Raw genomic sequence first — 19,251 nt, forward strand, 5'->3', positions numbered from 1 at the left:
AACCCAAGCATTCGTTACGAGTTACTTCCACACACTGATCTCTCCATCACTTGTTGTTAAAAAAATACAAATTCTCTTGTTCTCTTTTTGCTCTTTCTCTCCATCGCTCAAAACTATTCAATTTCAATCTCAAAGGTGATTGAATCAATCACATGTTTAATTGGGAACGGAAAATTTTTCAATCACGTTTGTAATTGAAAATTATTTCCGAATTGATTAACAAATTGATTGAATTAATTAATATTTTAATTGGAAACGTAACAAATATCAATCATTATTTTTATTGGATTTTATTCGAATTTTATTAAATAATTAATTGAATCAATTAACATATCAATTTAATCCTTTTCCAAATTCAATTAAGTGTTTAATTGAAAAAATTTCGGTGATAATTTTTTGAGTGTAGGCACAAAAAAACAAGAATCCAGGCTAACCTGAGCTGAGTGAGTGATATAGTACACACAAATTATGTGTTGTTACGGTTAATGTAAATATGGGCAAATCTTCGTTATTTATAAAATCAGAAATATTAGTGTTATGTAACGTGACTACCATCGGAATAAACCGTATTATATACACCGATCTAAAAATCAGAGGAGAATTTAATTATATATTATATATAACATATATTAAACTTAGATATTATAATTTTACATGTCTTTCTTATCCCTAATTACAACTAAACAGCACAACGATTTGCATTAACTTACAGTTTGTTTCTTATTGTATTTTATTTTTTTATTAATTAAAATTTATGAAAAATCAATAGGTTTGCATTTAAGAACTTTGAAAATGTCAGAAATAAAATATTTGCATAAAAGTAGATTATTTTTTTATAAAAAACATCATCTGAAGACTACCAAGGCCTATGATTTTATAAACGTCAAGAATTTTCAACTCATGTCAAATTTCTAGCAGAACTGCACCTCGATTTACGTCAAATCTTTACCAATGATAGCAAAAAATTTCGGTTTGGAACAGGCCCAAAAATACATTCGGAAGCTATTTGAGAAACTTAAATCATTTAAGGATTTATCGATTTTTTATTTGACTTGAATATTTCCAATTAAAAATCGGGAGCAACTCTAGTATAGATATACCATTCAAAAAAACATTTTGTTTTTGGGCGATAGATAATTTTATGTTGAAATAGCAAGAAACCGGTTTGCGGTCGTAACCTGATAACCGCTTATTCGAGCCTAAAGTATAAGTAAATAATACTTTAAATGTACATCACTAAAAATATAAAGGTATCACTTTTCAAATGGGGTAGGACCCAAATTTTTCCGGCAATAGATCTAGGTTCTACGTTAAAAAATATGTATTTTCGAAACGGTTTTTTTTATAAAACTGGCTATTAATCAAAAAGTGTTTGATGTAAAGGTACTAAGTTTAATTCAAATTTAATTTTTTTCTGCATGAACGTAACATAGTCGATCAGACCCTAAGACAGTTTCAATTGCAATACAACAGCATAACTACTAGGAACTAAGTAACCTATCCGTTAAAGTTAAATTTAGGCAGATATCTGAACCGGAGTTATGCGCTGATGAATGTAATTGTAACCTATCCATAAAAAGTGGACTTTTGCATACTATTATAAACTATTATATTAATTTTTGTCTAAAATCATAGGGTAGAATTGTTAGGGTAGAATAAACCAGTTATGGAAACCAGGTTGTAGCGATTCGCTTGTTTGGAAAGTCACATTTTGCAAAACCAAATATAAAAAACACAAATTTTTCTCTAGTTCTAAAAAAAATTGATATAAAAAGCGCCGTGGGAGAATTTTTTTTACCAGAACGTATATGTAAAAAGCGCCTCAGACGAAAAGTGATTCTTTTTAATCCTGGGCATTGATACAAATCAGTTAATATTTCCTGGTATAACAACAATTTGAATGTACAAAGCGCAGGGGACAATTTTTTTCAAAACAAATCCCGCGATTTTTTTTGAAATATTGAAATGAAATTAAATAAAATAAAAGAAGCAGTTATTCCAACGAAAACATTTTTCAAAAAATCGCGCGATTCATACGTTCAAAGGTTTTATCATTAGCTTTCTAGAGATGTATATTTCAAAGTAATCGGTTTTATAAACGATTATTTACTTTGACTTTAGAACCGAATAGCCGGTTACCCTGTTACTTCCGCCAGGAAAAAAGTAATCTACGTTTAGAGTTCTACCATGTATAAAGTATTGGAAGAAATCTGAGAGGTATAGAGTTTAGCCAAAAATCGACGTAACTTCTCAAAAATATATTCATATAAACCCAAAAACTGTTATTTGCATTGAAACTGAATGTATCCACTTTGAGAAAAAAACTTATACATTTTAAGACTGAAATAGCTACGGTGATAAAATTTTTCAATAAAATATTGTGATATCTTGTGCCGAACATTTTTTCAAAATAGATTCAAATCGGCTACAAATTCACGAACCCAATATTTGATGTTGACCAAAGTCGACCAATAGAAAAGTGGTCATTTTCATGTAGCTCCGTTAAGGGGACCTTGTACGGTCGGATAAACCCTGGGACACAACACGTTGCGGCGATAAATCCGATAGTGTAACGAAGTTGAACGAACACACATCAAATAGACAAACCTCTATCGTAGTGTTTATCCAACCGTCTAAGGTCCGTTTTAGTGCTACGTTGGCTAACGGGCTTTTAAACCGCACTATGGACATATCTGTCATCTTGCCTATATATTCCATATGCCAGTTAGGAACTTAATTGCTAAACATTTTTCAGTTAAATTTAACTGGAGAGAAGAGATTTGCAATTTACTAAATGAAAATGGACGTTAATCAAATAAAATTTAACATTGCACCAACAGCAAAAGTCGAAGGCATATTTAAGAAGGAATTTTCAATGTATCACATTACAATTTTTTCATAGTTGGCAGAATTTATTTATAATTATTTATAAGGTAGCCTTAATTCATCAGGTGACTTTAAAGGGCTCATCAAAATTTTGAATTTTGTTGTTGTTTGAAAATTAATTTGAAATTAGAAATTCGGAAATAACTCAAGTACGAGGAAGAAATAAGTCAATGTTGTCTTCGTTACAAGCGGGCAAATTGTGGAAATGGCGAAAAATGTTTCTCACAGTCTAATATTTTTCACTCAAAATTTCCATAACATTGTATTTCCATAACATTAATAAAAATTTATCATGAGTGATACAGAATTCAAACAAATATTTTTGCATTTATTTCCATTTTATTGCCATTGTGATGACCTTCTTTCACATTTTTGTTGTTATTTTTGGGCTAGTGAGGCTACCTTACAAATAATTGTACCATGGTTCAAACTATTATGTTATAATATATCCTTGTATTAAATATTAGTGTTCTTCCCATCTAATCGAATTTTTTCTTTTGATATATATTCTTTCTTTTTGATATATATTGGAAAACAACCAATGATTAGCTGACAACTTGGTCAAATAAAAATAAAGATTCGAAAATAAAATTATTATTTTATATCAAAAAATTTGGTCCTCATGATTGAAGCTAAGAATTCTTTCAATTATTGATGCGAGTCGTTAGATATTTTCTCATATTTCGAAGCACACATTGATAACTTTGTAGTTTCCATTTGTTTTACATTTGTTGAATAATGATTCAATTCGACTGTCTATCAAAATGGCAATATGGTGTCTGACATTGTTGTTTTTGTAATGCTGAAAGTAACTTATTAAATATGCCTTTCCAGGTATGTATTTCTTTGATTTAAATATTCTGATTTCTTCCAACCTACACGAATTAATTGTTTTCCTTTTTGAGGTATCTTACCTATGAGCACACATTGTAGACGTTGTTAGCTACACCAATGCATTGGATTAATTGTTATTAATTTTTGTCAAAAAATGGGTCAAATTACCCATAGTCCAATGTTTAACTGACAATTGTGGCAAATATATTTCCTTATGACAGAAAAGTATCGAAATAAATGGTCCTCATAATTGATGGTAAGAATTACTTCAATTATTCTTACGAACCGCAACGCATTTCCCCATATTTTGAAGCATACATCGATACATGTCCAGATTTTCTCTATTTTAAATTTCCCACTTGTTGGCAATATGGCAGCGGACATTGTTGTTTCTGTAATACTGAAACTACCTTCCTTAATATGCCTTGAGTCGAAAGTTAACTTTTCCATATTTTTATGGAACAAATTTTAATAGTCGGATTTTGAAATATCGATTTTTTCTGATTACAATCTCTCCCCCATTTTCATAAAGCTCCGTTAGTGTTACGTTAACTAACCAATTTTAAACCGTATTATGGACGAAGCTGTCATCTTTCATATATATTCCATATGCCAGTTAGGAACTTAACTGACGAAAATTTTTCAGTTAAAGTTAACTGGAGAGAAGATATTTGCAATTTATTTTCTGTTAACTGACAGTTAAAGCCTAACGGAGCTACATGAAAATGGCCGTCTGTCATTAAAAATCATAAAATTGTGTAAAGCCTTAAAGCTTTTATCTAAATCAAGATAATGATATAAAATATCGGAGAAAATACATTGATTTAAATACAATTGCAAATGCCAATTGGTTTGATTTTGGGTCCTAGAACTACAAATATTCGACACACAAGATATTTACACATTTTTACAAATAATGTTTGTACGAATCTTATAAATACAATAAAATTAAAAAATATATATTTTCCTACAAACATGTATGATTAAGTAATAAAATGTATTGGTGCATCTCGAAATTATTAAAATATAAAAGTGACTTCTTAATGAAAATATTTCATATGTATCTATTACACCAAACGGATTTCTCAAATATTTAATATACAACTATATTTGTGATAGTTTAATTTTTTAACAAATATGTTTGTTCACAACTGCTATTTTTAATACCTTATTGTTATTTTCTCCACAAACTACATAAAGTGAAGGCTAAAAGTAAACTCATGTATACGATTTATCATTAAAATAAATATTAATATGCAATACTTAAACATATAAAATATTCTTTAGGTTTAAATGGAAATGCAACAACATGTAACGGAATTTGTTCGCATAACAATTATTAATAAATTAAAGCTATGTTTAACATAAAAGAATAAATAAGAAGAACTTTTAAATGCACAAAACGAATGAGTTGTAATAGGATATTACACAATAAATTGATATTTTTGATTTGATCATAAGTATAACAGCATAATAAACATTATATACTATATTCAAAAATAGGAAGTAGATACAATATATTGTCAAACGATTGTAAATTGTCTACTTGTATACATAACTTTAAATAAAGACTAATCTTAAGTAAAAGCTAAATAACTAGTGTTATTCTTCCATAATATTTATGTTCATAAATAATAAATAATGGATTTCCATAAGGGGTTTGTCAGATTGCTCTCAGTTAATGCTGGTACTATGTATTCGAGTTCAAAATCACTTTATTTTCGCGATTACTTTTTCTGAAACAATCAAAAATATAAATGAAAACAATTATATTCTAGTTAAATCCCAATCAAATTTTATTGAGGAATGAATGGAATGTTATAAAATATTGGTACTATTGGGAGCCACCGTGGTGCAATGGTTAGCATGCCCGCCTTGCATACACAAGGTCGTGGGTTCGATTCCTGCTTCGACCGAACACCAAAAAGTTTTTCAGCGGTGGATTATCCCACCTCAGAAATGCTGGTGACATTTCTGAGGGTTTCAAAGCCTCCCTAAGTGGTTTTACTGCAATGTGGAACTCCGTTCGGACTCGGCTATAAAAAGGAGGTCCCTTGTCATTGCGCTTAACATGGAATCGGGCAGCATTCAGTGATAAGAGAGAAGCTCACCAATGTGGTATCACAATGGACTGAATAGTCTAAGTGAGCCTGAAATATCGGGCTGCCACTATACCTAACCTAACCTATTGGTACTTCCCAAGAGAAACGTGTGATTCTACCTGTTCAATTTGCAACAACCTAACACCATGTTTTATCATCTTGCACAGCAAGAAATTGGAAGTTCTTCTAAAGGCACAACTTTAAAGGCACTTCAAAAAATGTCCTCCCAAAGATGTTCTTTACACGCACAGAAAAAACATATTTGGACATTGTTGCCACATCCATTTAATGCTAATCTAGAGTAGGTAATTGTCGCGAAAACCATGTATTTTATCTTTGTAAAAATAATTTTCGAGCGGAGAAAAATATATGTTGGCAATAAGCATTTAAATGGTTCTCAAATGCCGCAAACATGTTCTATTATTTAAATGATAGAATTAGAGACCATGTACCGGGAAAATCATGTACCTGACCATTCAATTTTTAGACTTTTTTGCAGGAAAAAAGTATTTTTATAGGTTACGTATAGACATGTCTAGAACCATTACATGATCATAAAGACCACGTACATTTTTTCGTGACCATTTAATTTTTTAACTTTTTTTTGCAGCGAAAAGAACTTTATAAAAACAGTGTAATGAAAAAAATGCACCTGTTTTTTGTTCTGCATTTTTTATGGTATAATTTATTTTTATTTGCAGTTACATGATGCCTGCGTTTGTACATTTGATGGGCACGACGTAAATATGGAATGATTACTTATTGTTGAAATTGAACCAAAATGGAGTGTGTAAAAATATGTGATGCTTGCTTGCACCACATTATAAATACTAATAAACAATAAATTAGTTTTTAAATAAATAAAAACAAATAAATAATGCTAAATTTGTGTTTTCTTTTCTCAAGTGGCGCCATTTTTTCGACGACGAAAAAGGTTTTTTCATAAAGATCAAAACATTTTAGGTTGTTCTTTTAACTGAAAAAAAAACTATTTTTCACGAATACCATAACATTTTAAATCGCAACCATTGCCTTTTGATTCAAACAAAATTATTTTTATCAATATAATAACATTTTAGATGAGGACAATTACATTTTTCCTAGAACCATGTTCACTGATCCAACATGGTTGCTTATCACTGAGTGCTGCCCGATTCCATGTTAAGCTCAATGACAAGGGACCTCCTTTTTATAGACGAGTCGGTGTTCCACATTGCAGTGAAACCACATAGAGAAGCTGTGAAACACTCAGAAATGTCACCAGCATTACTGAAGTGGGATAATCCACCGCTGAAAAGCTTTTTGGTATTCGGTCGAAGCAGGAATCGAACCCACGACCGTGTGTATGCAAGGCGGGCATGCTAACCATTGCACAACGGTGGCTCCCATACCTAACCTATAAAAATACTTTTTTTCCCTGCAAAAAAGTCGAAAAATTGAATGGTCAGGTAGATGCTTTTCCTGACCATGTAATGGTCTCAAATTCTATCATTTAAATAGTAGAACATGTTTGTGGCATTAGTAAAATCTAAGCATTAAATGGATGCGGCAACCATGTCCAAACATGTTTTTTCTGTGCGTGTCAATATTTGGCCCGAACCACAAATCTAACATGTCAATGTCTTCGGTAGTCGATATGTGGCTGTTCGACAAAAGTCTAATTTTTATTTCCCGTGCAAAAACAGCCGCAGAAAAACTCAACTTTATGAAGATCTTCTAAAATAACTCTATATTTTTGTAAAGTATTTTCCAATAAGAGCTGGTATTTTCGTATTCGAAAAAAAATTTTATGTTTTGAGATAAATGTTCGGATGCTTATTTCATAATAAAGTATGCTTTGTACAATTTTATTAATTCTTACTCTGTTTTTAAACTTTTTGAAACAAAAAAAGTTAAAATTAAAAATAAGTTACGAATAAAAATAAGAAAAAAAAACGAGCTATATAAAATTGAATTAATAGAACTTCATGTGTAGTTAAAAAAGAACATCTTTGGGAGTGCATCTTCTGGAAGTGCTTTTAAAGTTGTGCCTTTGCTGGGTGTTAAAAGTAAGCGTTGTCCAGATCAACACCAACCAGCTCCAACCATAAAACAATTTAATTTGCGAGAAAAAAATGAAGTAACTCAAACTAACTAACCAAACTAAACAGTCGTACGTTGAGAATTATTTGTCAAGATGATTTTCCGATGAAAATCCGGATTCTGTGACAGCAAAAATAATTTTTACCTCCTCAATACATTATGGAATTAAAATAAAAAAATCTCTGTCAATTTCCAACTACTTAGCTTTTGGTCTTACTTTGATAGCATGTTTATTTAGTGTTATTAGCTCCGTTCGAGAACCCAATAATTTTTGATAATTATCACAAATTTTTACTAGATAGAACTCGATCGATTACGCCAAAAAGCCGGCAAAAGAGAGCGTGAGACTATATTTGTCAGTTATCAGATTGAGAAACTGCAAGTTTTTGCTAGAGTGTTTGATAACAACAAAACACAAGTAAAATGTACATGTTCCGCAATTATATTGGAAGCTAAAACAACTGAATACATTTAATGTTTTAGAAGCTCAAATTTTGAATACACAAATAGTTACTGGATTGCATTCGCGTACTTTTCAGCAATTTCAAGCAAAAATACTCTCTTGCTAGTTTTTACTGAATACTTTTTGCTGTAATAGTACGCGGACAGACCTATTATGTCAAATGTCAACGCCTCCAAAGCATCACAAATACTTTAACACGAGGCAAGCCGGGAAATTAAAACAAACTTATATATTTTCCAAATTTTATTACGGAGATTATATTTGGTAAGTATTGTGTTTGTCATTTAAGAAATTTGCCATTTAGATAGTCATTTAGATAATGCAAATCACTATTATTTATTTTTTTTTTTTTGTGTTTGTAAAGGGTGATTTGTTAAGAGCTTGATAACTTTTTTTTAAGAAAAACGCATAAAATTTGCAAAATCTCATCGGTTCTTTATTTGAAACGTTAGATTGGTCCATGACATTTACTTTTTGAAGATAATTTCATTTAAATGTTGACCGCGGCTGCGTCTTAGGTGGTCCATTCGGAAAGTCCAATTTTGGGCAACTTTTTCGAGCATTTCGGCCGGAATAGCCCGAATTTCTTCGGAAATGTTGTCTTCCAAAGCTGGAATAGTTGCTGGCTTATTTCTGTAGACTTTAGACTTGACGTAGCCCCACAAAAAATAGTCTAAAGGCGTCAAATCGCATGATCTTGGTGGCCAACTTACCGGTCCATTTCTTGAGATGAATTGTTCTCCGAAGTTTTCCCTCAAAATGGCCATAGAATCGCGAGCTGTGTGGCATGTAGCGCCATCTTGTTGAAACCACATGTCAACCAAGTTCAGTTCTTCCATTTTTGGCAACAAAAAGTTTGTTAGCATCGAACGATAGCGATCGCCATTCACCGTAACGTTGCGTCCAACAGCATCTTTGAAAAAATACGGTCCAATGATTCCACCAGCGTACAAACCACACCAAACAGTACATTTTTCGGGATGCATGGGCAGTTCTTGAACGGCTTCTGGTTGCTCTTCACTCCAAATGCGGCAATTTTGCTTATTTACGTAGCCATTCAACCAGAAATGAGCCTCATCGCTGAACAAAATTTGTCGATAAAAAAGCGGATTTTCTGCCAACTTTTCTAGGGCCCATTCACTGAAAATTCGACGTTGTGGCTCGTTAGTAAGTCTATTCATGATGAAATGTCAAAGCATACTGAGCATCTTTCTCTTTGACACCATGTCTGAAATCCCACGTGATCTGTCAAATACTAATGCATGAAAATCCTAACCTCAAAAGAATCACCCTTTATTAAATTGCGATGTCCTTCACATCAAAAGCCAGGGTAGAAAACGAGCGATGTAGCCACAAACAAGAACTACATCTATTCTTGAAGTCGAGAAGATCTGCATGTACTTCAGTTATAGAACGATGCCAGTTATTGATTCTCCAGAACCAATGCTGGGTGTGAGTGATAGGGTGGTGTGTTAAACCAGGTATTCCGATAATGAGAAGATAGTCATATATGAATTCATGTACACTGAAAAAACAATGAACCCTTTTCCATTGCAAAATGAACTAAACTGTAGTAATATTGACCATGATTTAGCCCTTAAGATTTTTTTCAACTTGTCTAGTTTATAATTTTCTTAAATTTTAGTTCATCTATAACATTGTAGTTTAGTTCATTTTTACAACACCATAAGATTTATATACCCCTACCAAGTTAAAAAGTGAGTATTATTTTGGTTTACTTGCTTATTTTGTGGGAAACCCGACAATAAAAATTGGTTAACAGTCTCTTTAAAATGTCGACGACTAAACTATTTTTAAATCAATCATTCCACAGTACAGAGAAATTAAATAATTAAAGGAACAACAAACCGTCTTACTATTATGAAAATTTTCATACATTAAAATTAAACTTTCTTTAAGCAAAAGTACTTTATTATAAAAACTTATGATGAAAGTTCTTAATACAATGTTTTTTGTGAATAAAAATTATGACATTAATTCTTCATTTTAGCTTGTAACTTACCATATTTGGGGTATTTTATCAAATGGTGTAAAGAATTCAACTTTTCTTTGGAAAACGTATCTCATAAAATTTGTACCTGAAACAATTAGAGAAATAATGAAGTATTCTAAATAAACTCATAAAACTGTGTTGTTATCGATGTGAAGGATATAATAAAATAAATATTCTAGTTGAAAGAAAGCCAAAGTTTTAATATAAAACTTACCAATTCTCTATTAAATTGTACGCTGAGGGGAAATATAAAAAGTTGTCCAAATTTATTTGGGTTACTCTGAAATTAAATATTAAATAAAATTATTAAATAAGTTTTCAAAAAATCTAATGAAAAAAATAATAATATGCATTAAAAACCAAATATTCTTGATAACCCTAGACAGTCATCATTCGTCAAAATGACGACACGTAATTTCATTTTCGATTTAAAATGCATTTTAGTCTATTGGGAAATGTTGAATTTAAGTTATACTAATTCGACCGTTTTATGAATTTTTGTTTTATACTACTTAAAACCAAATTGAATAAGAAAATAAACTCAAGTTTGGTTCACTTTTTCGCTCACGATGAAAATTTTAGCGTCTTGAAATGAGCCGTAGTCAAAATGACGAAGGCTGACGTTAATGTACAAAAAATAAGGATGACTGTCCAGGACTAAAAGAAAGTTAAAGAATCCTTACCAATTCACTATTAAATTACAGGCAAAGGAGTACTAAAAATTTGTCCAAATGTTTAAGGGGTTATTCTGAAATTAAATATTTGTTTTTACATTAAAAATATTACATTGGTTTCCAAAAATTTTGATTAAAGAAATACTAAAATAAGGCATTAAAAACCTGTAATTTTGATGATAAAAAGGTCACAAAAACGTAAATATTCTAGTTAAAATAAAGCCAATTTTTAAAAGAAAACTTACCAATTCTCTATTTTTTATTTGTTCGAATCCATCTGGAGTTGCTCTGAAATTAAATATTGTTTTTACAACAAAGAAAAACATTAAACTGGTTTCTAAAAAAATTAATTAACATATAATAATATACATAAAAATATTCTTTTTAAAAGAAAGTCATATTAAAAAAATACTTACCAATTTATGAATAAACTATACGCTGAGATATAACAAAAATTTTCTAAATTCATCTGGAATTGAATATTAATTTTTTACATAGAATAATAAAAATTTCAATACACTTTCAACATATTTTCCTAAATATTCGTAATAACTTTTTTCTAAACTACCGATAAAATATTAATAACTTTCATTTAAAAGGTTTAATAAACAAACACCAATATATGTCTCAAAAATCCAAAATATTCCATGCCTTTATACTCCCTTGTTGCATAGCTACTTAAAAGATGCAACAGCCCACGCCAACGCCAACTATACAACTGAAGCATGCCAAACAAAACCAAGCAAAGCCAAAACATTCCTACAACAACAAAAACACATGTGCCTTTATTGAAAACAACACCTCATCCAGCCAAATAAACCATCCGCGAATAACAAACACACACACGCAAACCACTAAATGAACAAAAATAAAAACAACCCCACGCTCATGTATACACAACAAAACTCAAGTAACATCATCTTTACATTAATCACATTCCACTATGCCGATAAAGATCTCTGTACTATGCATTAGTTCATCGCATCTGCTGACAATTTACTCTAAGAATAATATTCGTAAAGGCACACCAGTTTACGAACAATGAAACGTTTAACTTAAAATTTGCAAAATTTTCAAGAAATGTTATCTACCATTTTTGACGAAAATGTCTATAAATTTAATTACATGTGAACTAAAAATATTTCATTGGGTAACTTTTTACCAACAATTATTAACTATAGGAATTGTCAGTAAGAAATTGCTATCCACTTTCAAGTTCATTTTTCGTAAAAAAATATTTTCTCATACAAAAAAATCTTATAGTAAATTGCACTTATTATTTAGAAAATACTTTACATTTCACAAGTAGTTTTATAGCATGACAAACGAATTTTTAACTACCAGTTAAGAAATTTTTTAAGGAAATTTCCATCATATTTTGTAGGCCATGAACTAAACGATTACTACTTAGAATTTGTAAAATTTCCTTCCGAGTAGTTAATTTTCGTTGAAGATGCGAAAAATGAACTAAAATTCTGGAAAATTCTTGTAATAAATTATTGTAAAAATTTTCTTAAATTTACGAGACACTTTTTTTCTGTGTAGTTTACGACACACAGAATGCTATAATAACGATATCACAGGAATGAGATTACAAAATATAATTAGATTTAAATAAATAAATATCACAGCAAACATGTAAATATTACAGTTGTTTCCATAATTGAATCGATTGCCTTTTGTTTCAATTATAAAGCTGGTAAGATCCTTATAGAGATCAATGTTTTTAGTAGCGAGAATATCGACAGTATTATGATACTTGTTGAAGAAATCGAACTTTCTTCTAATCACATCAAATTTAGTGTATTCAAAGATCGTGTGAAGGGCCGACTCGGGCACCCAATAACGATCACAAATGGATATTGACACAGCTCCAATCATACGCAAGAATGGTTTATCATACATATGTCCAGTATACAAACGATTTAAAATTTTGGCTTTTTGGGGTCAGATAACATATTTCAAAAGGTTTTTTGTAAAACATTTGGCATAATTTAAAAAAGGTTTTACCTTTGTTATTGCACATATTCAACGTTCCACTCATTCCATCGACAAAGTTCAATTTTTCTAATGGCCTCATCTGGGGTAAAATGGGCCATAATGGGAGCTCCCACGTCTCTGGCTAGCCTAGCTATATTATCCGCCTCCTCATTAATTTTTATACCACTGTGACCCAGTATCCATAGTAACTGACATTTTCTGATATTGGAAAGCTCCAGTTTATCATGAAAAAAGACAGCAATATAGTTGTTTGTCTTTGCACTTGCAATAATCTTGCAGGCCGCAAGGCTATCTGTGAAAAAGACACATTTCTCAGACTCATCCTCTATAGCAATTCCCAAGGCCTTCACATTAAGGACACCACAGCCAGTCGAGGTGCTTCCCACTGAAGCATCCGTGGCATATATAACGTAGCCATCAGCTTTATAGTCAGCAATTTCTTTATTGTATATTGCTCTTAAGACTTCAATTGGCGTATCTTTTTTACTCCTAGATAATAGGTTGAACCTTACTGAAATGATAGTTGAAACAATGGGGTTAGGGACATGTTTGATGTTATCAAAAATGTTTTTGAAATCATAGTATACCTTTCTATAACTAGATTTAACTTTCGGATTGTCTGATATTGTATCATAAAAACTCCAATTGGTAGATTGTATTTTGATTAATTCCTTGGCTGTGAGCAACCTCGCCCTATATGACGGAGGCAATTCATGCATAAGGGCGTATAAAATATGATTTGGGTTGAAACAGGGCCACCAAGACATCTTTTAAGCATTTTATTCTGCATACTTTCAATTTTTTTGTTTACATATTTAGGCGCATAAGCCGTCGTCGTTCTGGAATATTCAATCTTAGATCGTACTACCGATTTATAAATGTTGAGGACATAACTTGGATGTAAACCACCACGAATCGAGGTCACACATTTTAACAGATTAATCCTGTTACCAGTCTCCTTAGCAATAGCGTCATAATGATCTTTTAAGTTAAGAGAGCTCGTAATTACTCTCCCAAGAAATTTGATTTTTTTGGTTTGCCTTATGACTTTGTCTCCAATCTTAAGACCAATATTTCTGGTGTTATTTCTTGAAAAGGACAGTGTTTTGTATTTCAGTGGGTTGAATTCCAAATTTAGTTTCTTACATTCATCTGAGAAAAGAGCTGTTTTGGACAAAAGGTTTCTTTTAGCTTTTTCAAAACATTTGTCAAAGGACATGATTATAAAATCATCAGCATATTGAAAAATGAGCGTTCTATTATCTTCAATCTCATGAAGCGCAGCCGTGTATTTAAATAAGATAAGATCTTTGACCACTACTTCCGCCTTTCCCAAGGTCAAAATTCTTTCAGACAGGAAATTCCGGATCCAGTTACAATAACTACTACCAATCCCAGATTCGACCAAAAGCTCATATACAATGTTTACACGAACTGTATTATATGCATCACTGATATCAAGAGACAAAACCAAAACATTAAAACAATTTCTCTTAAGAATTGCAACTCTGTGTAAAAATTCATTAAGACATACGTTTGTTGACGAATTCTTTCTGTACGCAAAGGATCGTTGTGTTATAAGTTTACTACTTTCAATTGTTGGCATAATTCTATCCTTAATAATGAAGTTAACAGGTTGGCTGATAAGTCCCCGGTCTGACACATATGTTTGATGGCGACGCTAGTATTAAATTCATATTATTTTTATATAGTTAGGTTAGGTTAGGTTAAAGTGGCAGCCCGATTAAATTTCAGGCTCACTTAGACTATTCAGTCCATTGTGATACCACATTTAACTAAAAGTACCTATTACATATGGGCACTGCTAGTCTTAACCACTGAACCTTCTCTATTATTTATTTTTGTGGAACCAACCAGATTGCTCCAAAAACATTAACAAACTGCTTAAGTTAACGTTTTCCAGGTCAGCCAGTAATCTAAAGCTATATGCTCCTAAAATTCGCTTACGCCTTACACAAAAAGCAGGACACTCACACAAGAGGTGTTTAATTGATTCCTTTTCCTCCACGTCATGACAGCTTATACAATACTCATTTATATAGTAACTTTTGTTATTGTGAAAAAAATGAAAAAAACGGAATTTCGTGTTTTGATAAAATACTGTTTTCTGAAGGGAAAAAATACGGTGGAAGCAAAAACTTGGCTTGATAATGAGTTTCCGGACTCTGCCCCAGGGAAATCAACAATAATTGATTGGTATGCAAAATTCAAGCGTGGTGAAATGAGCACGGAGGACGGTGAACGCAGTGGACGCCCGAAAGAGGTGGTTACCGACGAAAACATCAAAAAAATACACAAAATGATTTTGAATGACCGTAAAATTAAGTTGATCGAGATAGCAGAGGCCTTAAAGATATCAAAGGAACGTGTTGGCAGTGTTGCCAACTCCCAAACGCCAAAAAGCACCAAAAATAAATTATAAATTCTAACATACACCTTCCAACCAAAATCGAAAATGGTTGGAAGGTGTAGCTGTACTTAAAAAAAAAACTTCCGAACTTTTGTGTATTGACTATTCAAGTATACATCTTCATCAGTTTTAATGCTTTCATCCAATTCATTTTGATCAGTAATGTCTTTCAACTTTCAAAATATTAATATATGGAAGGAGTCTATAGCTTATTTCAGTTGTGCGTGCTTTTGTGCATTTCATACAAACGTTTTTAATGATATCTTTATAAAGATCAAAAATTCGGCACTCGTCGCTAGACTTTTCTACAGAATACCCTAAATAACAATATTAATTAAAAAATAATCAATGCCACCTTCATAACAATCAAATTCTACATTTGGCAATAAAGTTGAGTTTCTTAAGCTCTTGAAAGTCTAACCCAAAATTTTGTATCAATTAAACTTAATACTGTTCAAAATGAAAAAGCACCAAAAGCAGTGCTTTTTTGAAAAGGCACCAAAAAGGCAATTTGGTGCTTTTTAGAAATCAAAAAGCACTAAATTTGGTGCTAAAAGCACCAAATTGGCATCACTGCGTGTTGGTCATATCATTCATCAATATTTGGATATGCGGAAGCTCTGTGCAAAATGGGTGCCGCGCGAGCTCACATTTGACCAAAAACAACGTGTTGATGATTCTGAGCGGTGTTTGCAGCTGTTAACTCGTAATACACCAGAGTTTTTCCGTCGATATGTGACAATGGATGAAACATGGCTCCATCACTACATTCCTAAGTCCAATCGACGGTCGGCTGAGTGGACAGCGACCGGTGAACCGTCTCCGAAGCGTGGAAAGACTCAAAAGTCCGCTGGCAAGGTTAGGTTAAAGTGGCAGCCCGATTAAGATTCAGGCTCACTTAGACTATTCAGTCCATTGTGATACCACATTAACTAAAAGTACCTATTACATATGGGCACTTCTAGTTTTAACCGTTGAACCTTCTCGATTATTTTCTTCTGTTGAACCAACCAGATTGTTCCAAAAACATTAGCAAACTGCTTAAGTTAACGTTTTCCAGGTCCGCCAGTAATCTGAAGCTATATGCCCCTAAAATTTGCTTACGCCTTACACAAAATGCAGGACACTCACACAAGAGGTTTTTTATTGATTCCTTTTCCTCCGCATCATGACAGCTCATACAATAGTCATTATACTTCGCACCAATAGTTTTTGCAAAATCGCCTATCAGGCAGCGACCCGTTATAACAGATATCATGAGTGATATCTGGCGTCTCGAGAACACTAGCATATCTAGTGTGCGGTTTAAGTTTAAATGGGGCCATATTTGCTTGGTGTCGTTACAACCCTTACAATTCTCCCATCGAACATTTGCCATCATGACAGCCTTCTCACGCAGTAAGAGCTTGCAGGTAGCCAGAGGCATACCAACAGATTCTAGTTCCCCTGGAATATGTAAGGTAGTTCCTAGCCTTGCTAGCTCATCTGCTTCACAGTTCCCCGGTATGTTCCTATGGCCAGGCACCCATATTAGGTGAATATTGTGCTGCTCAGCCATCTCATTGAGAGATTTGCGGCAGTCGATGGCCGTTTTCGAGTTGAGGAACACAGAGCCCAAGGATTTTATTGCAGGTTGACTGTCTGAGTATATATTAATGCCAATATTGCTTGGGGCATTACTTCTCAGCCAATTCACCACTTCTCTTATTGCTAATATTTCAGCCTGAAAAACACTACAGTGATCAGGTAATCTTTTCGCTATTCGAAGTTCCAGATCTTTAGAATATACTCCGAAACCCACTTGGCCATCCAATTTGGAGCCATCAGTGTAGAAATCTATATATCTTTTATTCCCCGGGGTCCGTGTACACCACGCCTCACTGTTGGGAATTAGAGTCTCAAACTTTTTGTCGAAAAGTGGACTCGCCAAAGTGTAATCCACTACGTTAGGCACATCTGGCATTATTTTAAGGACCGAACTGTGACCGTAACTTTTTTCCGACCACAGCGATAGCTCGCGCAACCGCACAGCCGTTGTTGCAGCTGACTGTTTGGCCAAAATGTCTAAAGGCAATAGATGCAGTATGACATTAAGGGAGTTTGTTCCTGTCTTGCTGAATGCACCTGAGATACACAAGCACGCCATACGCTGAACTTTGTCTAAACTTGTCGGTTGGTGAAGTGCCGGCCACCAGACTACAACACCATATAGCATTATAGGTCTAACCACTGCCGTGTATAGCCAATGTAAAATTTTTGGTTTTAGTCCCCACGCCAAGGTATTTTGTACACTCCCTAAAGGGAATTTCAATACCCCCTAAGGAAATGGGTCTAACCGTGGGAGTTTTGGGGTCTTTGCAGTACATGACTAGTTCTGTCTTTGCAGGATTTACCCCAAGACCATTATCCTTCGCCCATTTCTCAGTCATCCGGAGGGCTCTCTGTATAATATCTCTAACTGTTGATGGGAATTTTCCACTGACTGCTAGCGCCACATCATCTGCGTATGCCACCACTTGTATCCTTTCTTTTTCTAGGGAAACCAGAAGGTCGTTTATAGCAACATTCCAAAGAAGAGGTGATAGAACTCCTCCTTGAGGAGTGCCTCTGTTCACATACCTTTGTATGTTTGCTTGTCCTCGTGTGGCTGAAATGCGCCTCTTCCTTAGAAGTTCGTCTAACAGCCTAAGTATACCAGGATCAACATTCAGAGTTGTCAGTCCATTTAATATCGAGCTCGGATGGACTTTATTGAACGCCCCTTCGATGTCTAGAAACGCCACGATTGTGTATTCTTTGACAGATAGTGAGCTTTCAATAAAGCTGACTAGTTCATGTAATGCGGTCTCAGTAGACCTGCCCTTCGAGTATGCATGTTGTCGTTTCGAGAGCAAACTTGAATCGACGCTAGTTCTAAGATAAATATCTATCATCCTCTCCAGAGTCTTAAGTACCCAGCAAAAACTAGGTAACCACATCTCATTACAATTGACATTACCAGGAGTAAAGCTGTCATTACGCGTTGCATTACATTGCGGCGAGTTATAATGACTAACTTGTAATGACAAAAATAAATACTTCTCGGTAATTTTCGAATTGTTATTCTCAAATTTTTAGGCAGTTGTAGTTAACGAATTAATAAAATAGAATAAATGAAGGTACCATTAGGTATAATTATTCACATAATCGAGAACTTACATAAAAAATCAAAAAGAATATGTAATGTAACGGTAATTCTGAAAATTTGTCCGTTAAGAAATTTTTATCACAAATATTTCATAATAATTGTGTTTAATTACATTATCATATTATGTTTTAAATAAATGCTTTCTTATACCTCATTCACATTACACTTCCAAAATGCGCTTAAACTAAATTTCAAATGCCATTTGCCTTATAAAAAAGAGACTTAAAATCCACTTTTAGTAGATTTCGAACCTTATGTCAATTGGCTATTGGATATATTATAACGTAATTCACGAATCCAACTCCCTTAAACAAACTACATTTATTTCTATTTTAAGTGTGAAATTAATTTGCGTGTAATCTTATTGAGATTATTTATTAGATTTTTTGTTTATTTATACAATATTCACTCGCCATATTTTGATCCATTGTAATCGGCAATAGAAATCAATATTTTCGAGATTTGGTTGCCTGAGACAATAAGTGGCTATTTTGCAAGCTTTGGTGTATCTACGAATAAGTCATTACATATTAGGTGATTATATGCTTTAAATGCACTACTTATTTTATGGCCGAAA

At 32.9% G+C, this 19,251-nt stretch overlaps 1 long non-coding RNA gene across 1 annotated transcript; it reads right to left on the bottom strand.

Annotated features, from left to right (window-relative positions):
• Positions 1 to 10,390: 10,390 nt before the first annotated feature.
• Positions 10,391 to 11,925, bottom strand: LOC142227647 (uncharacterized). Its single transcript, XR_012719943.1, has 5 exons — positions 11,472 to 11,925; positions 11,301 to 11,343; positions 11,065 to 11,129; positions 10,596 to 10,661; positions 10,391 to 10,466 (listed from the first exon to the last, which is right to left on the bottom strand). It is a non-coding gene; the product is annotated as an uncharacterized LOC142227647 (long non-coding RNA).
• Positions 11,926 to 19,251: the final 7,326 nt, after the last annotated feature.

This window comes from Haematobia irritans, chromosome 2 (genome assembly GCF_050003625.1).
Source record: "Haematobia irritans isolate KBUSLIRL chromosome 2, ASM5000362v1, whole genome shotgun sequence".
Lineage (NCBI taxonomy): Eukaryota > Metazoa > Arthropoda > Insecta > Diptera > Muscidae > Haematobia > Haematobia irritans.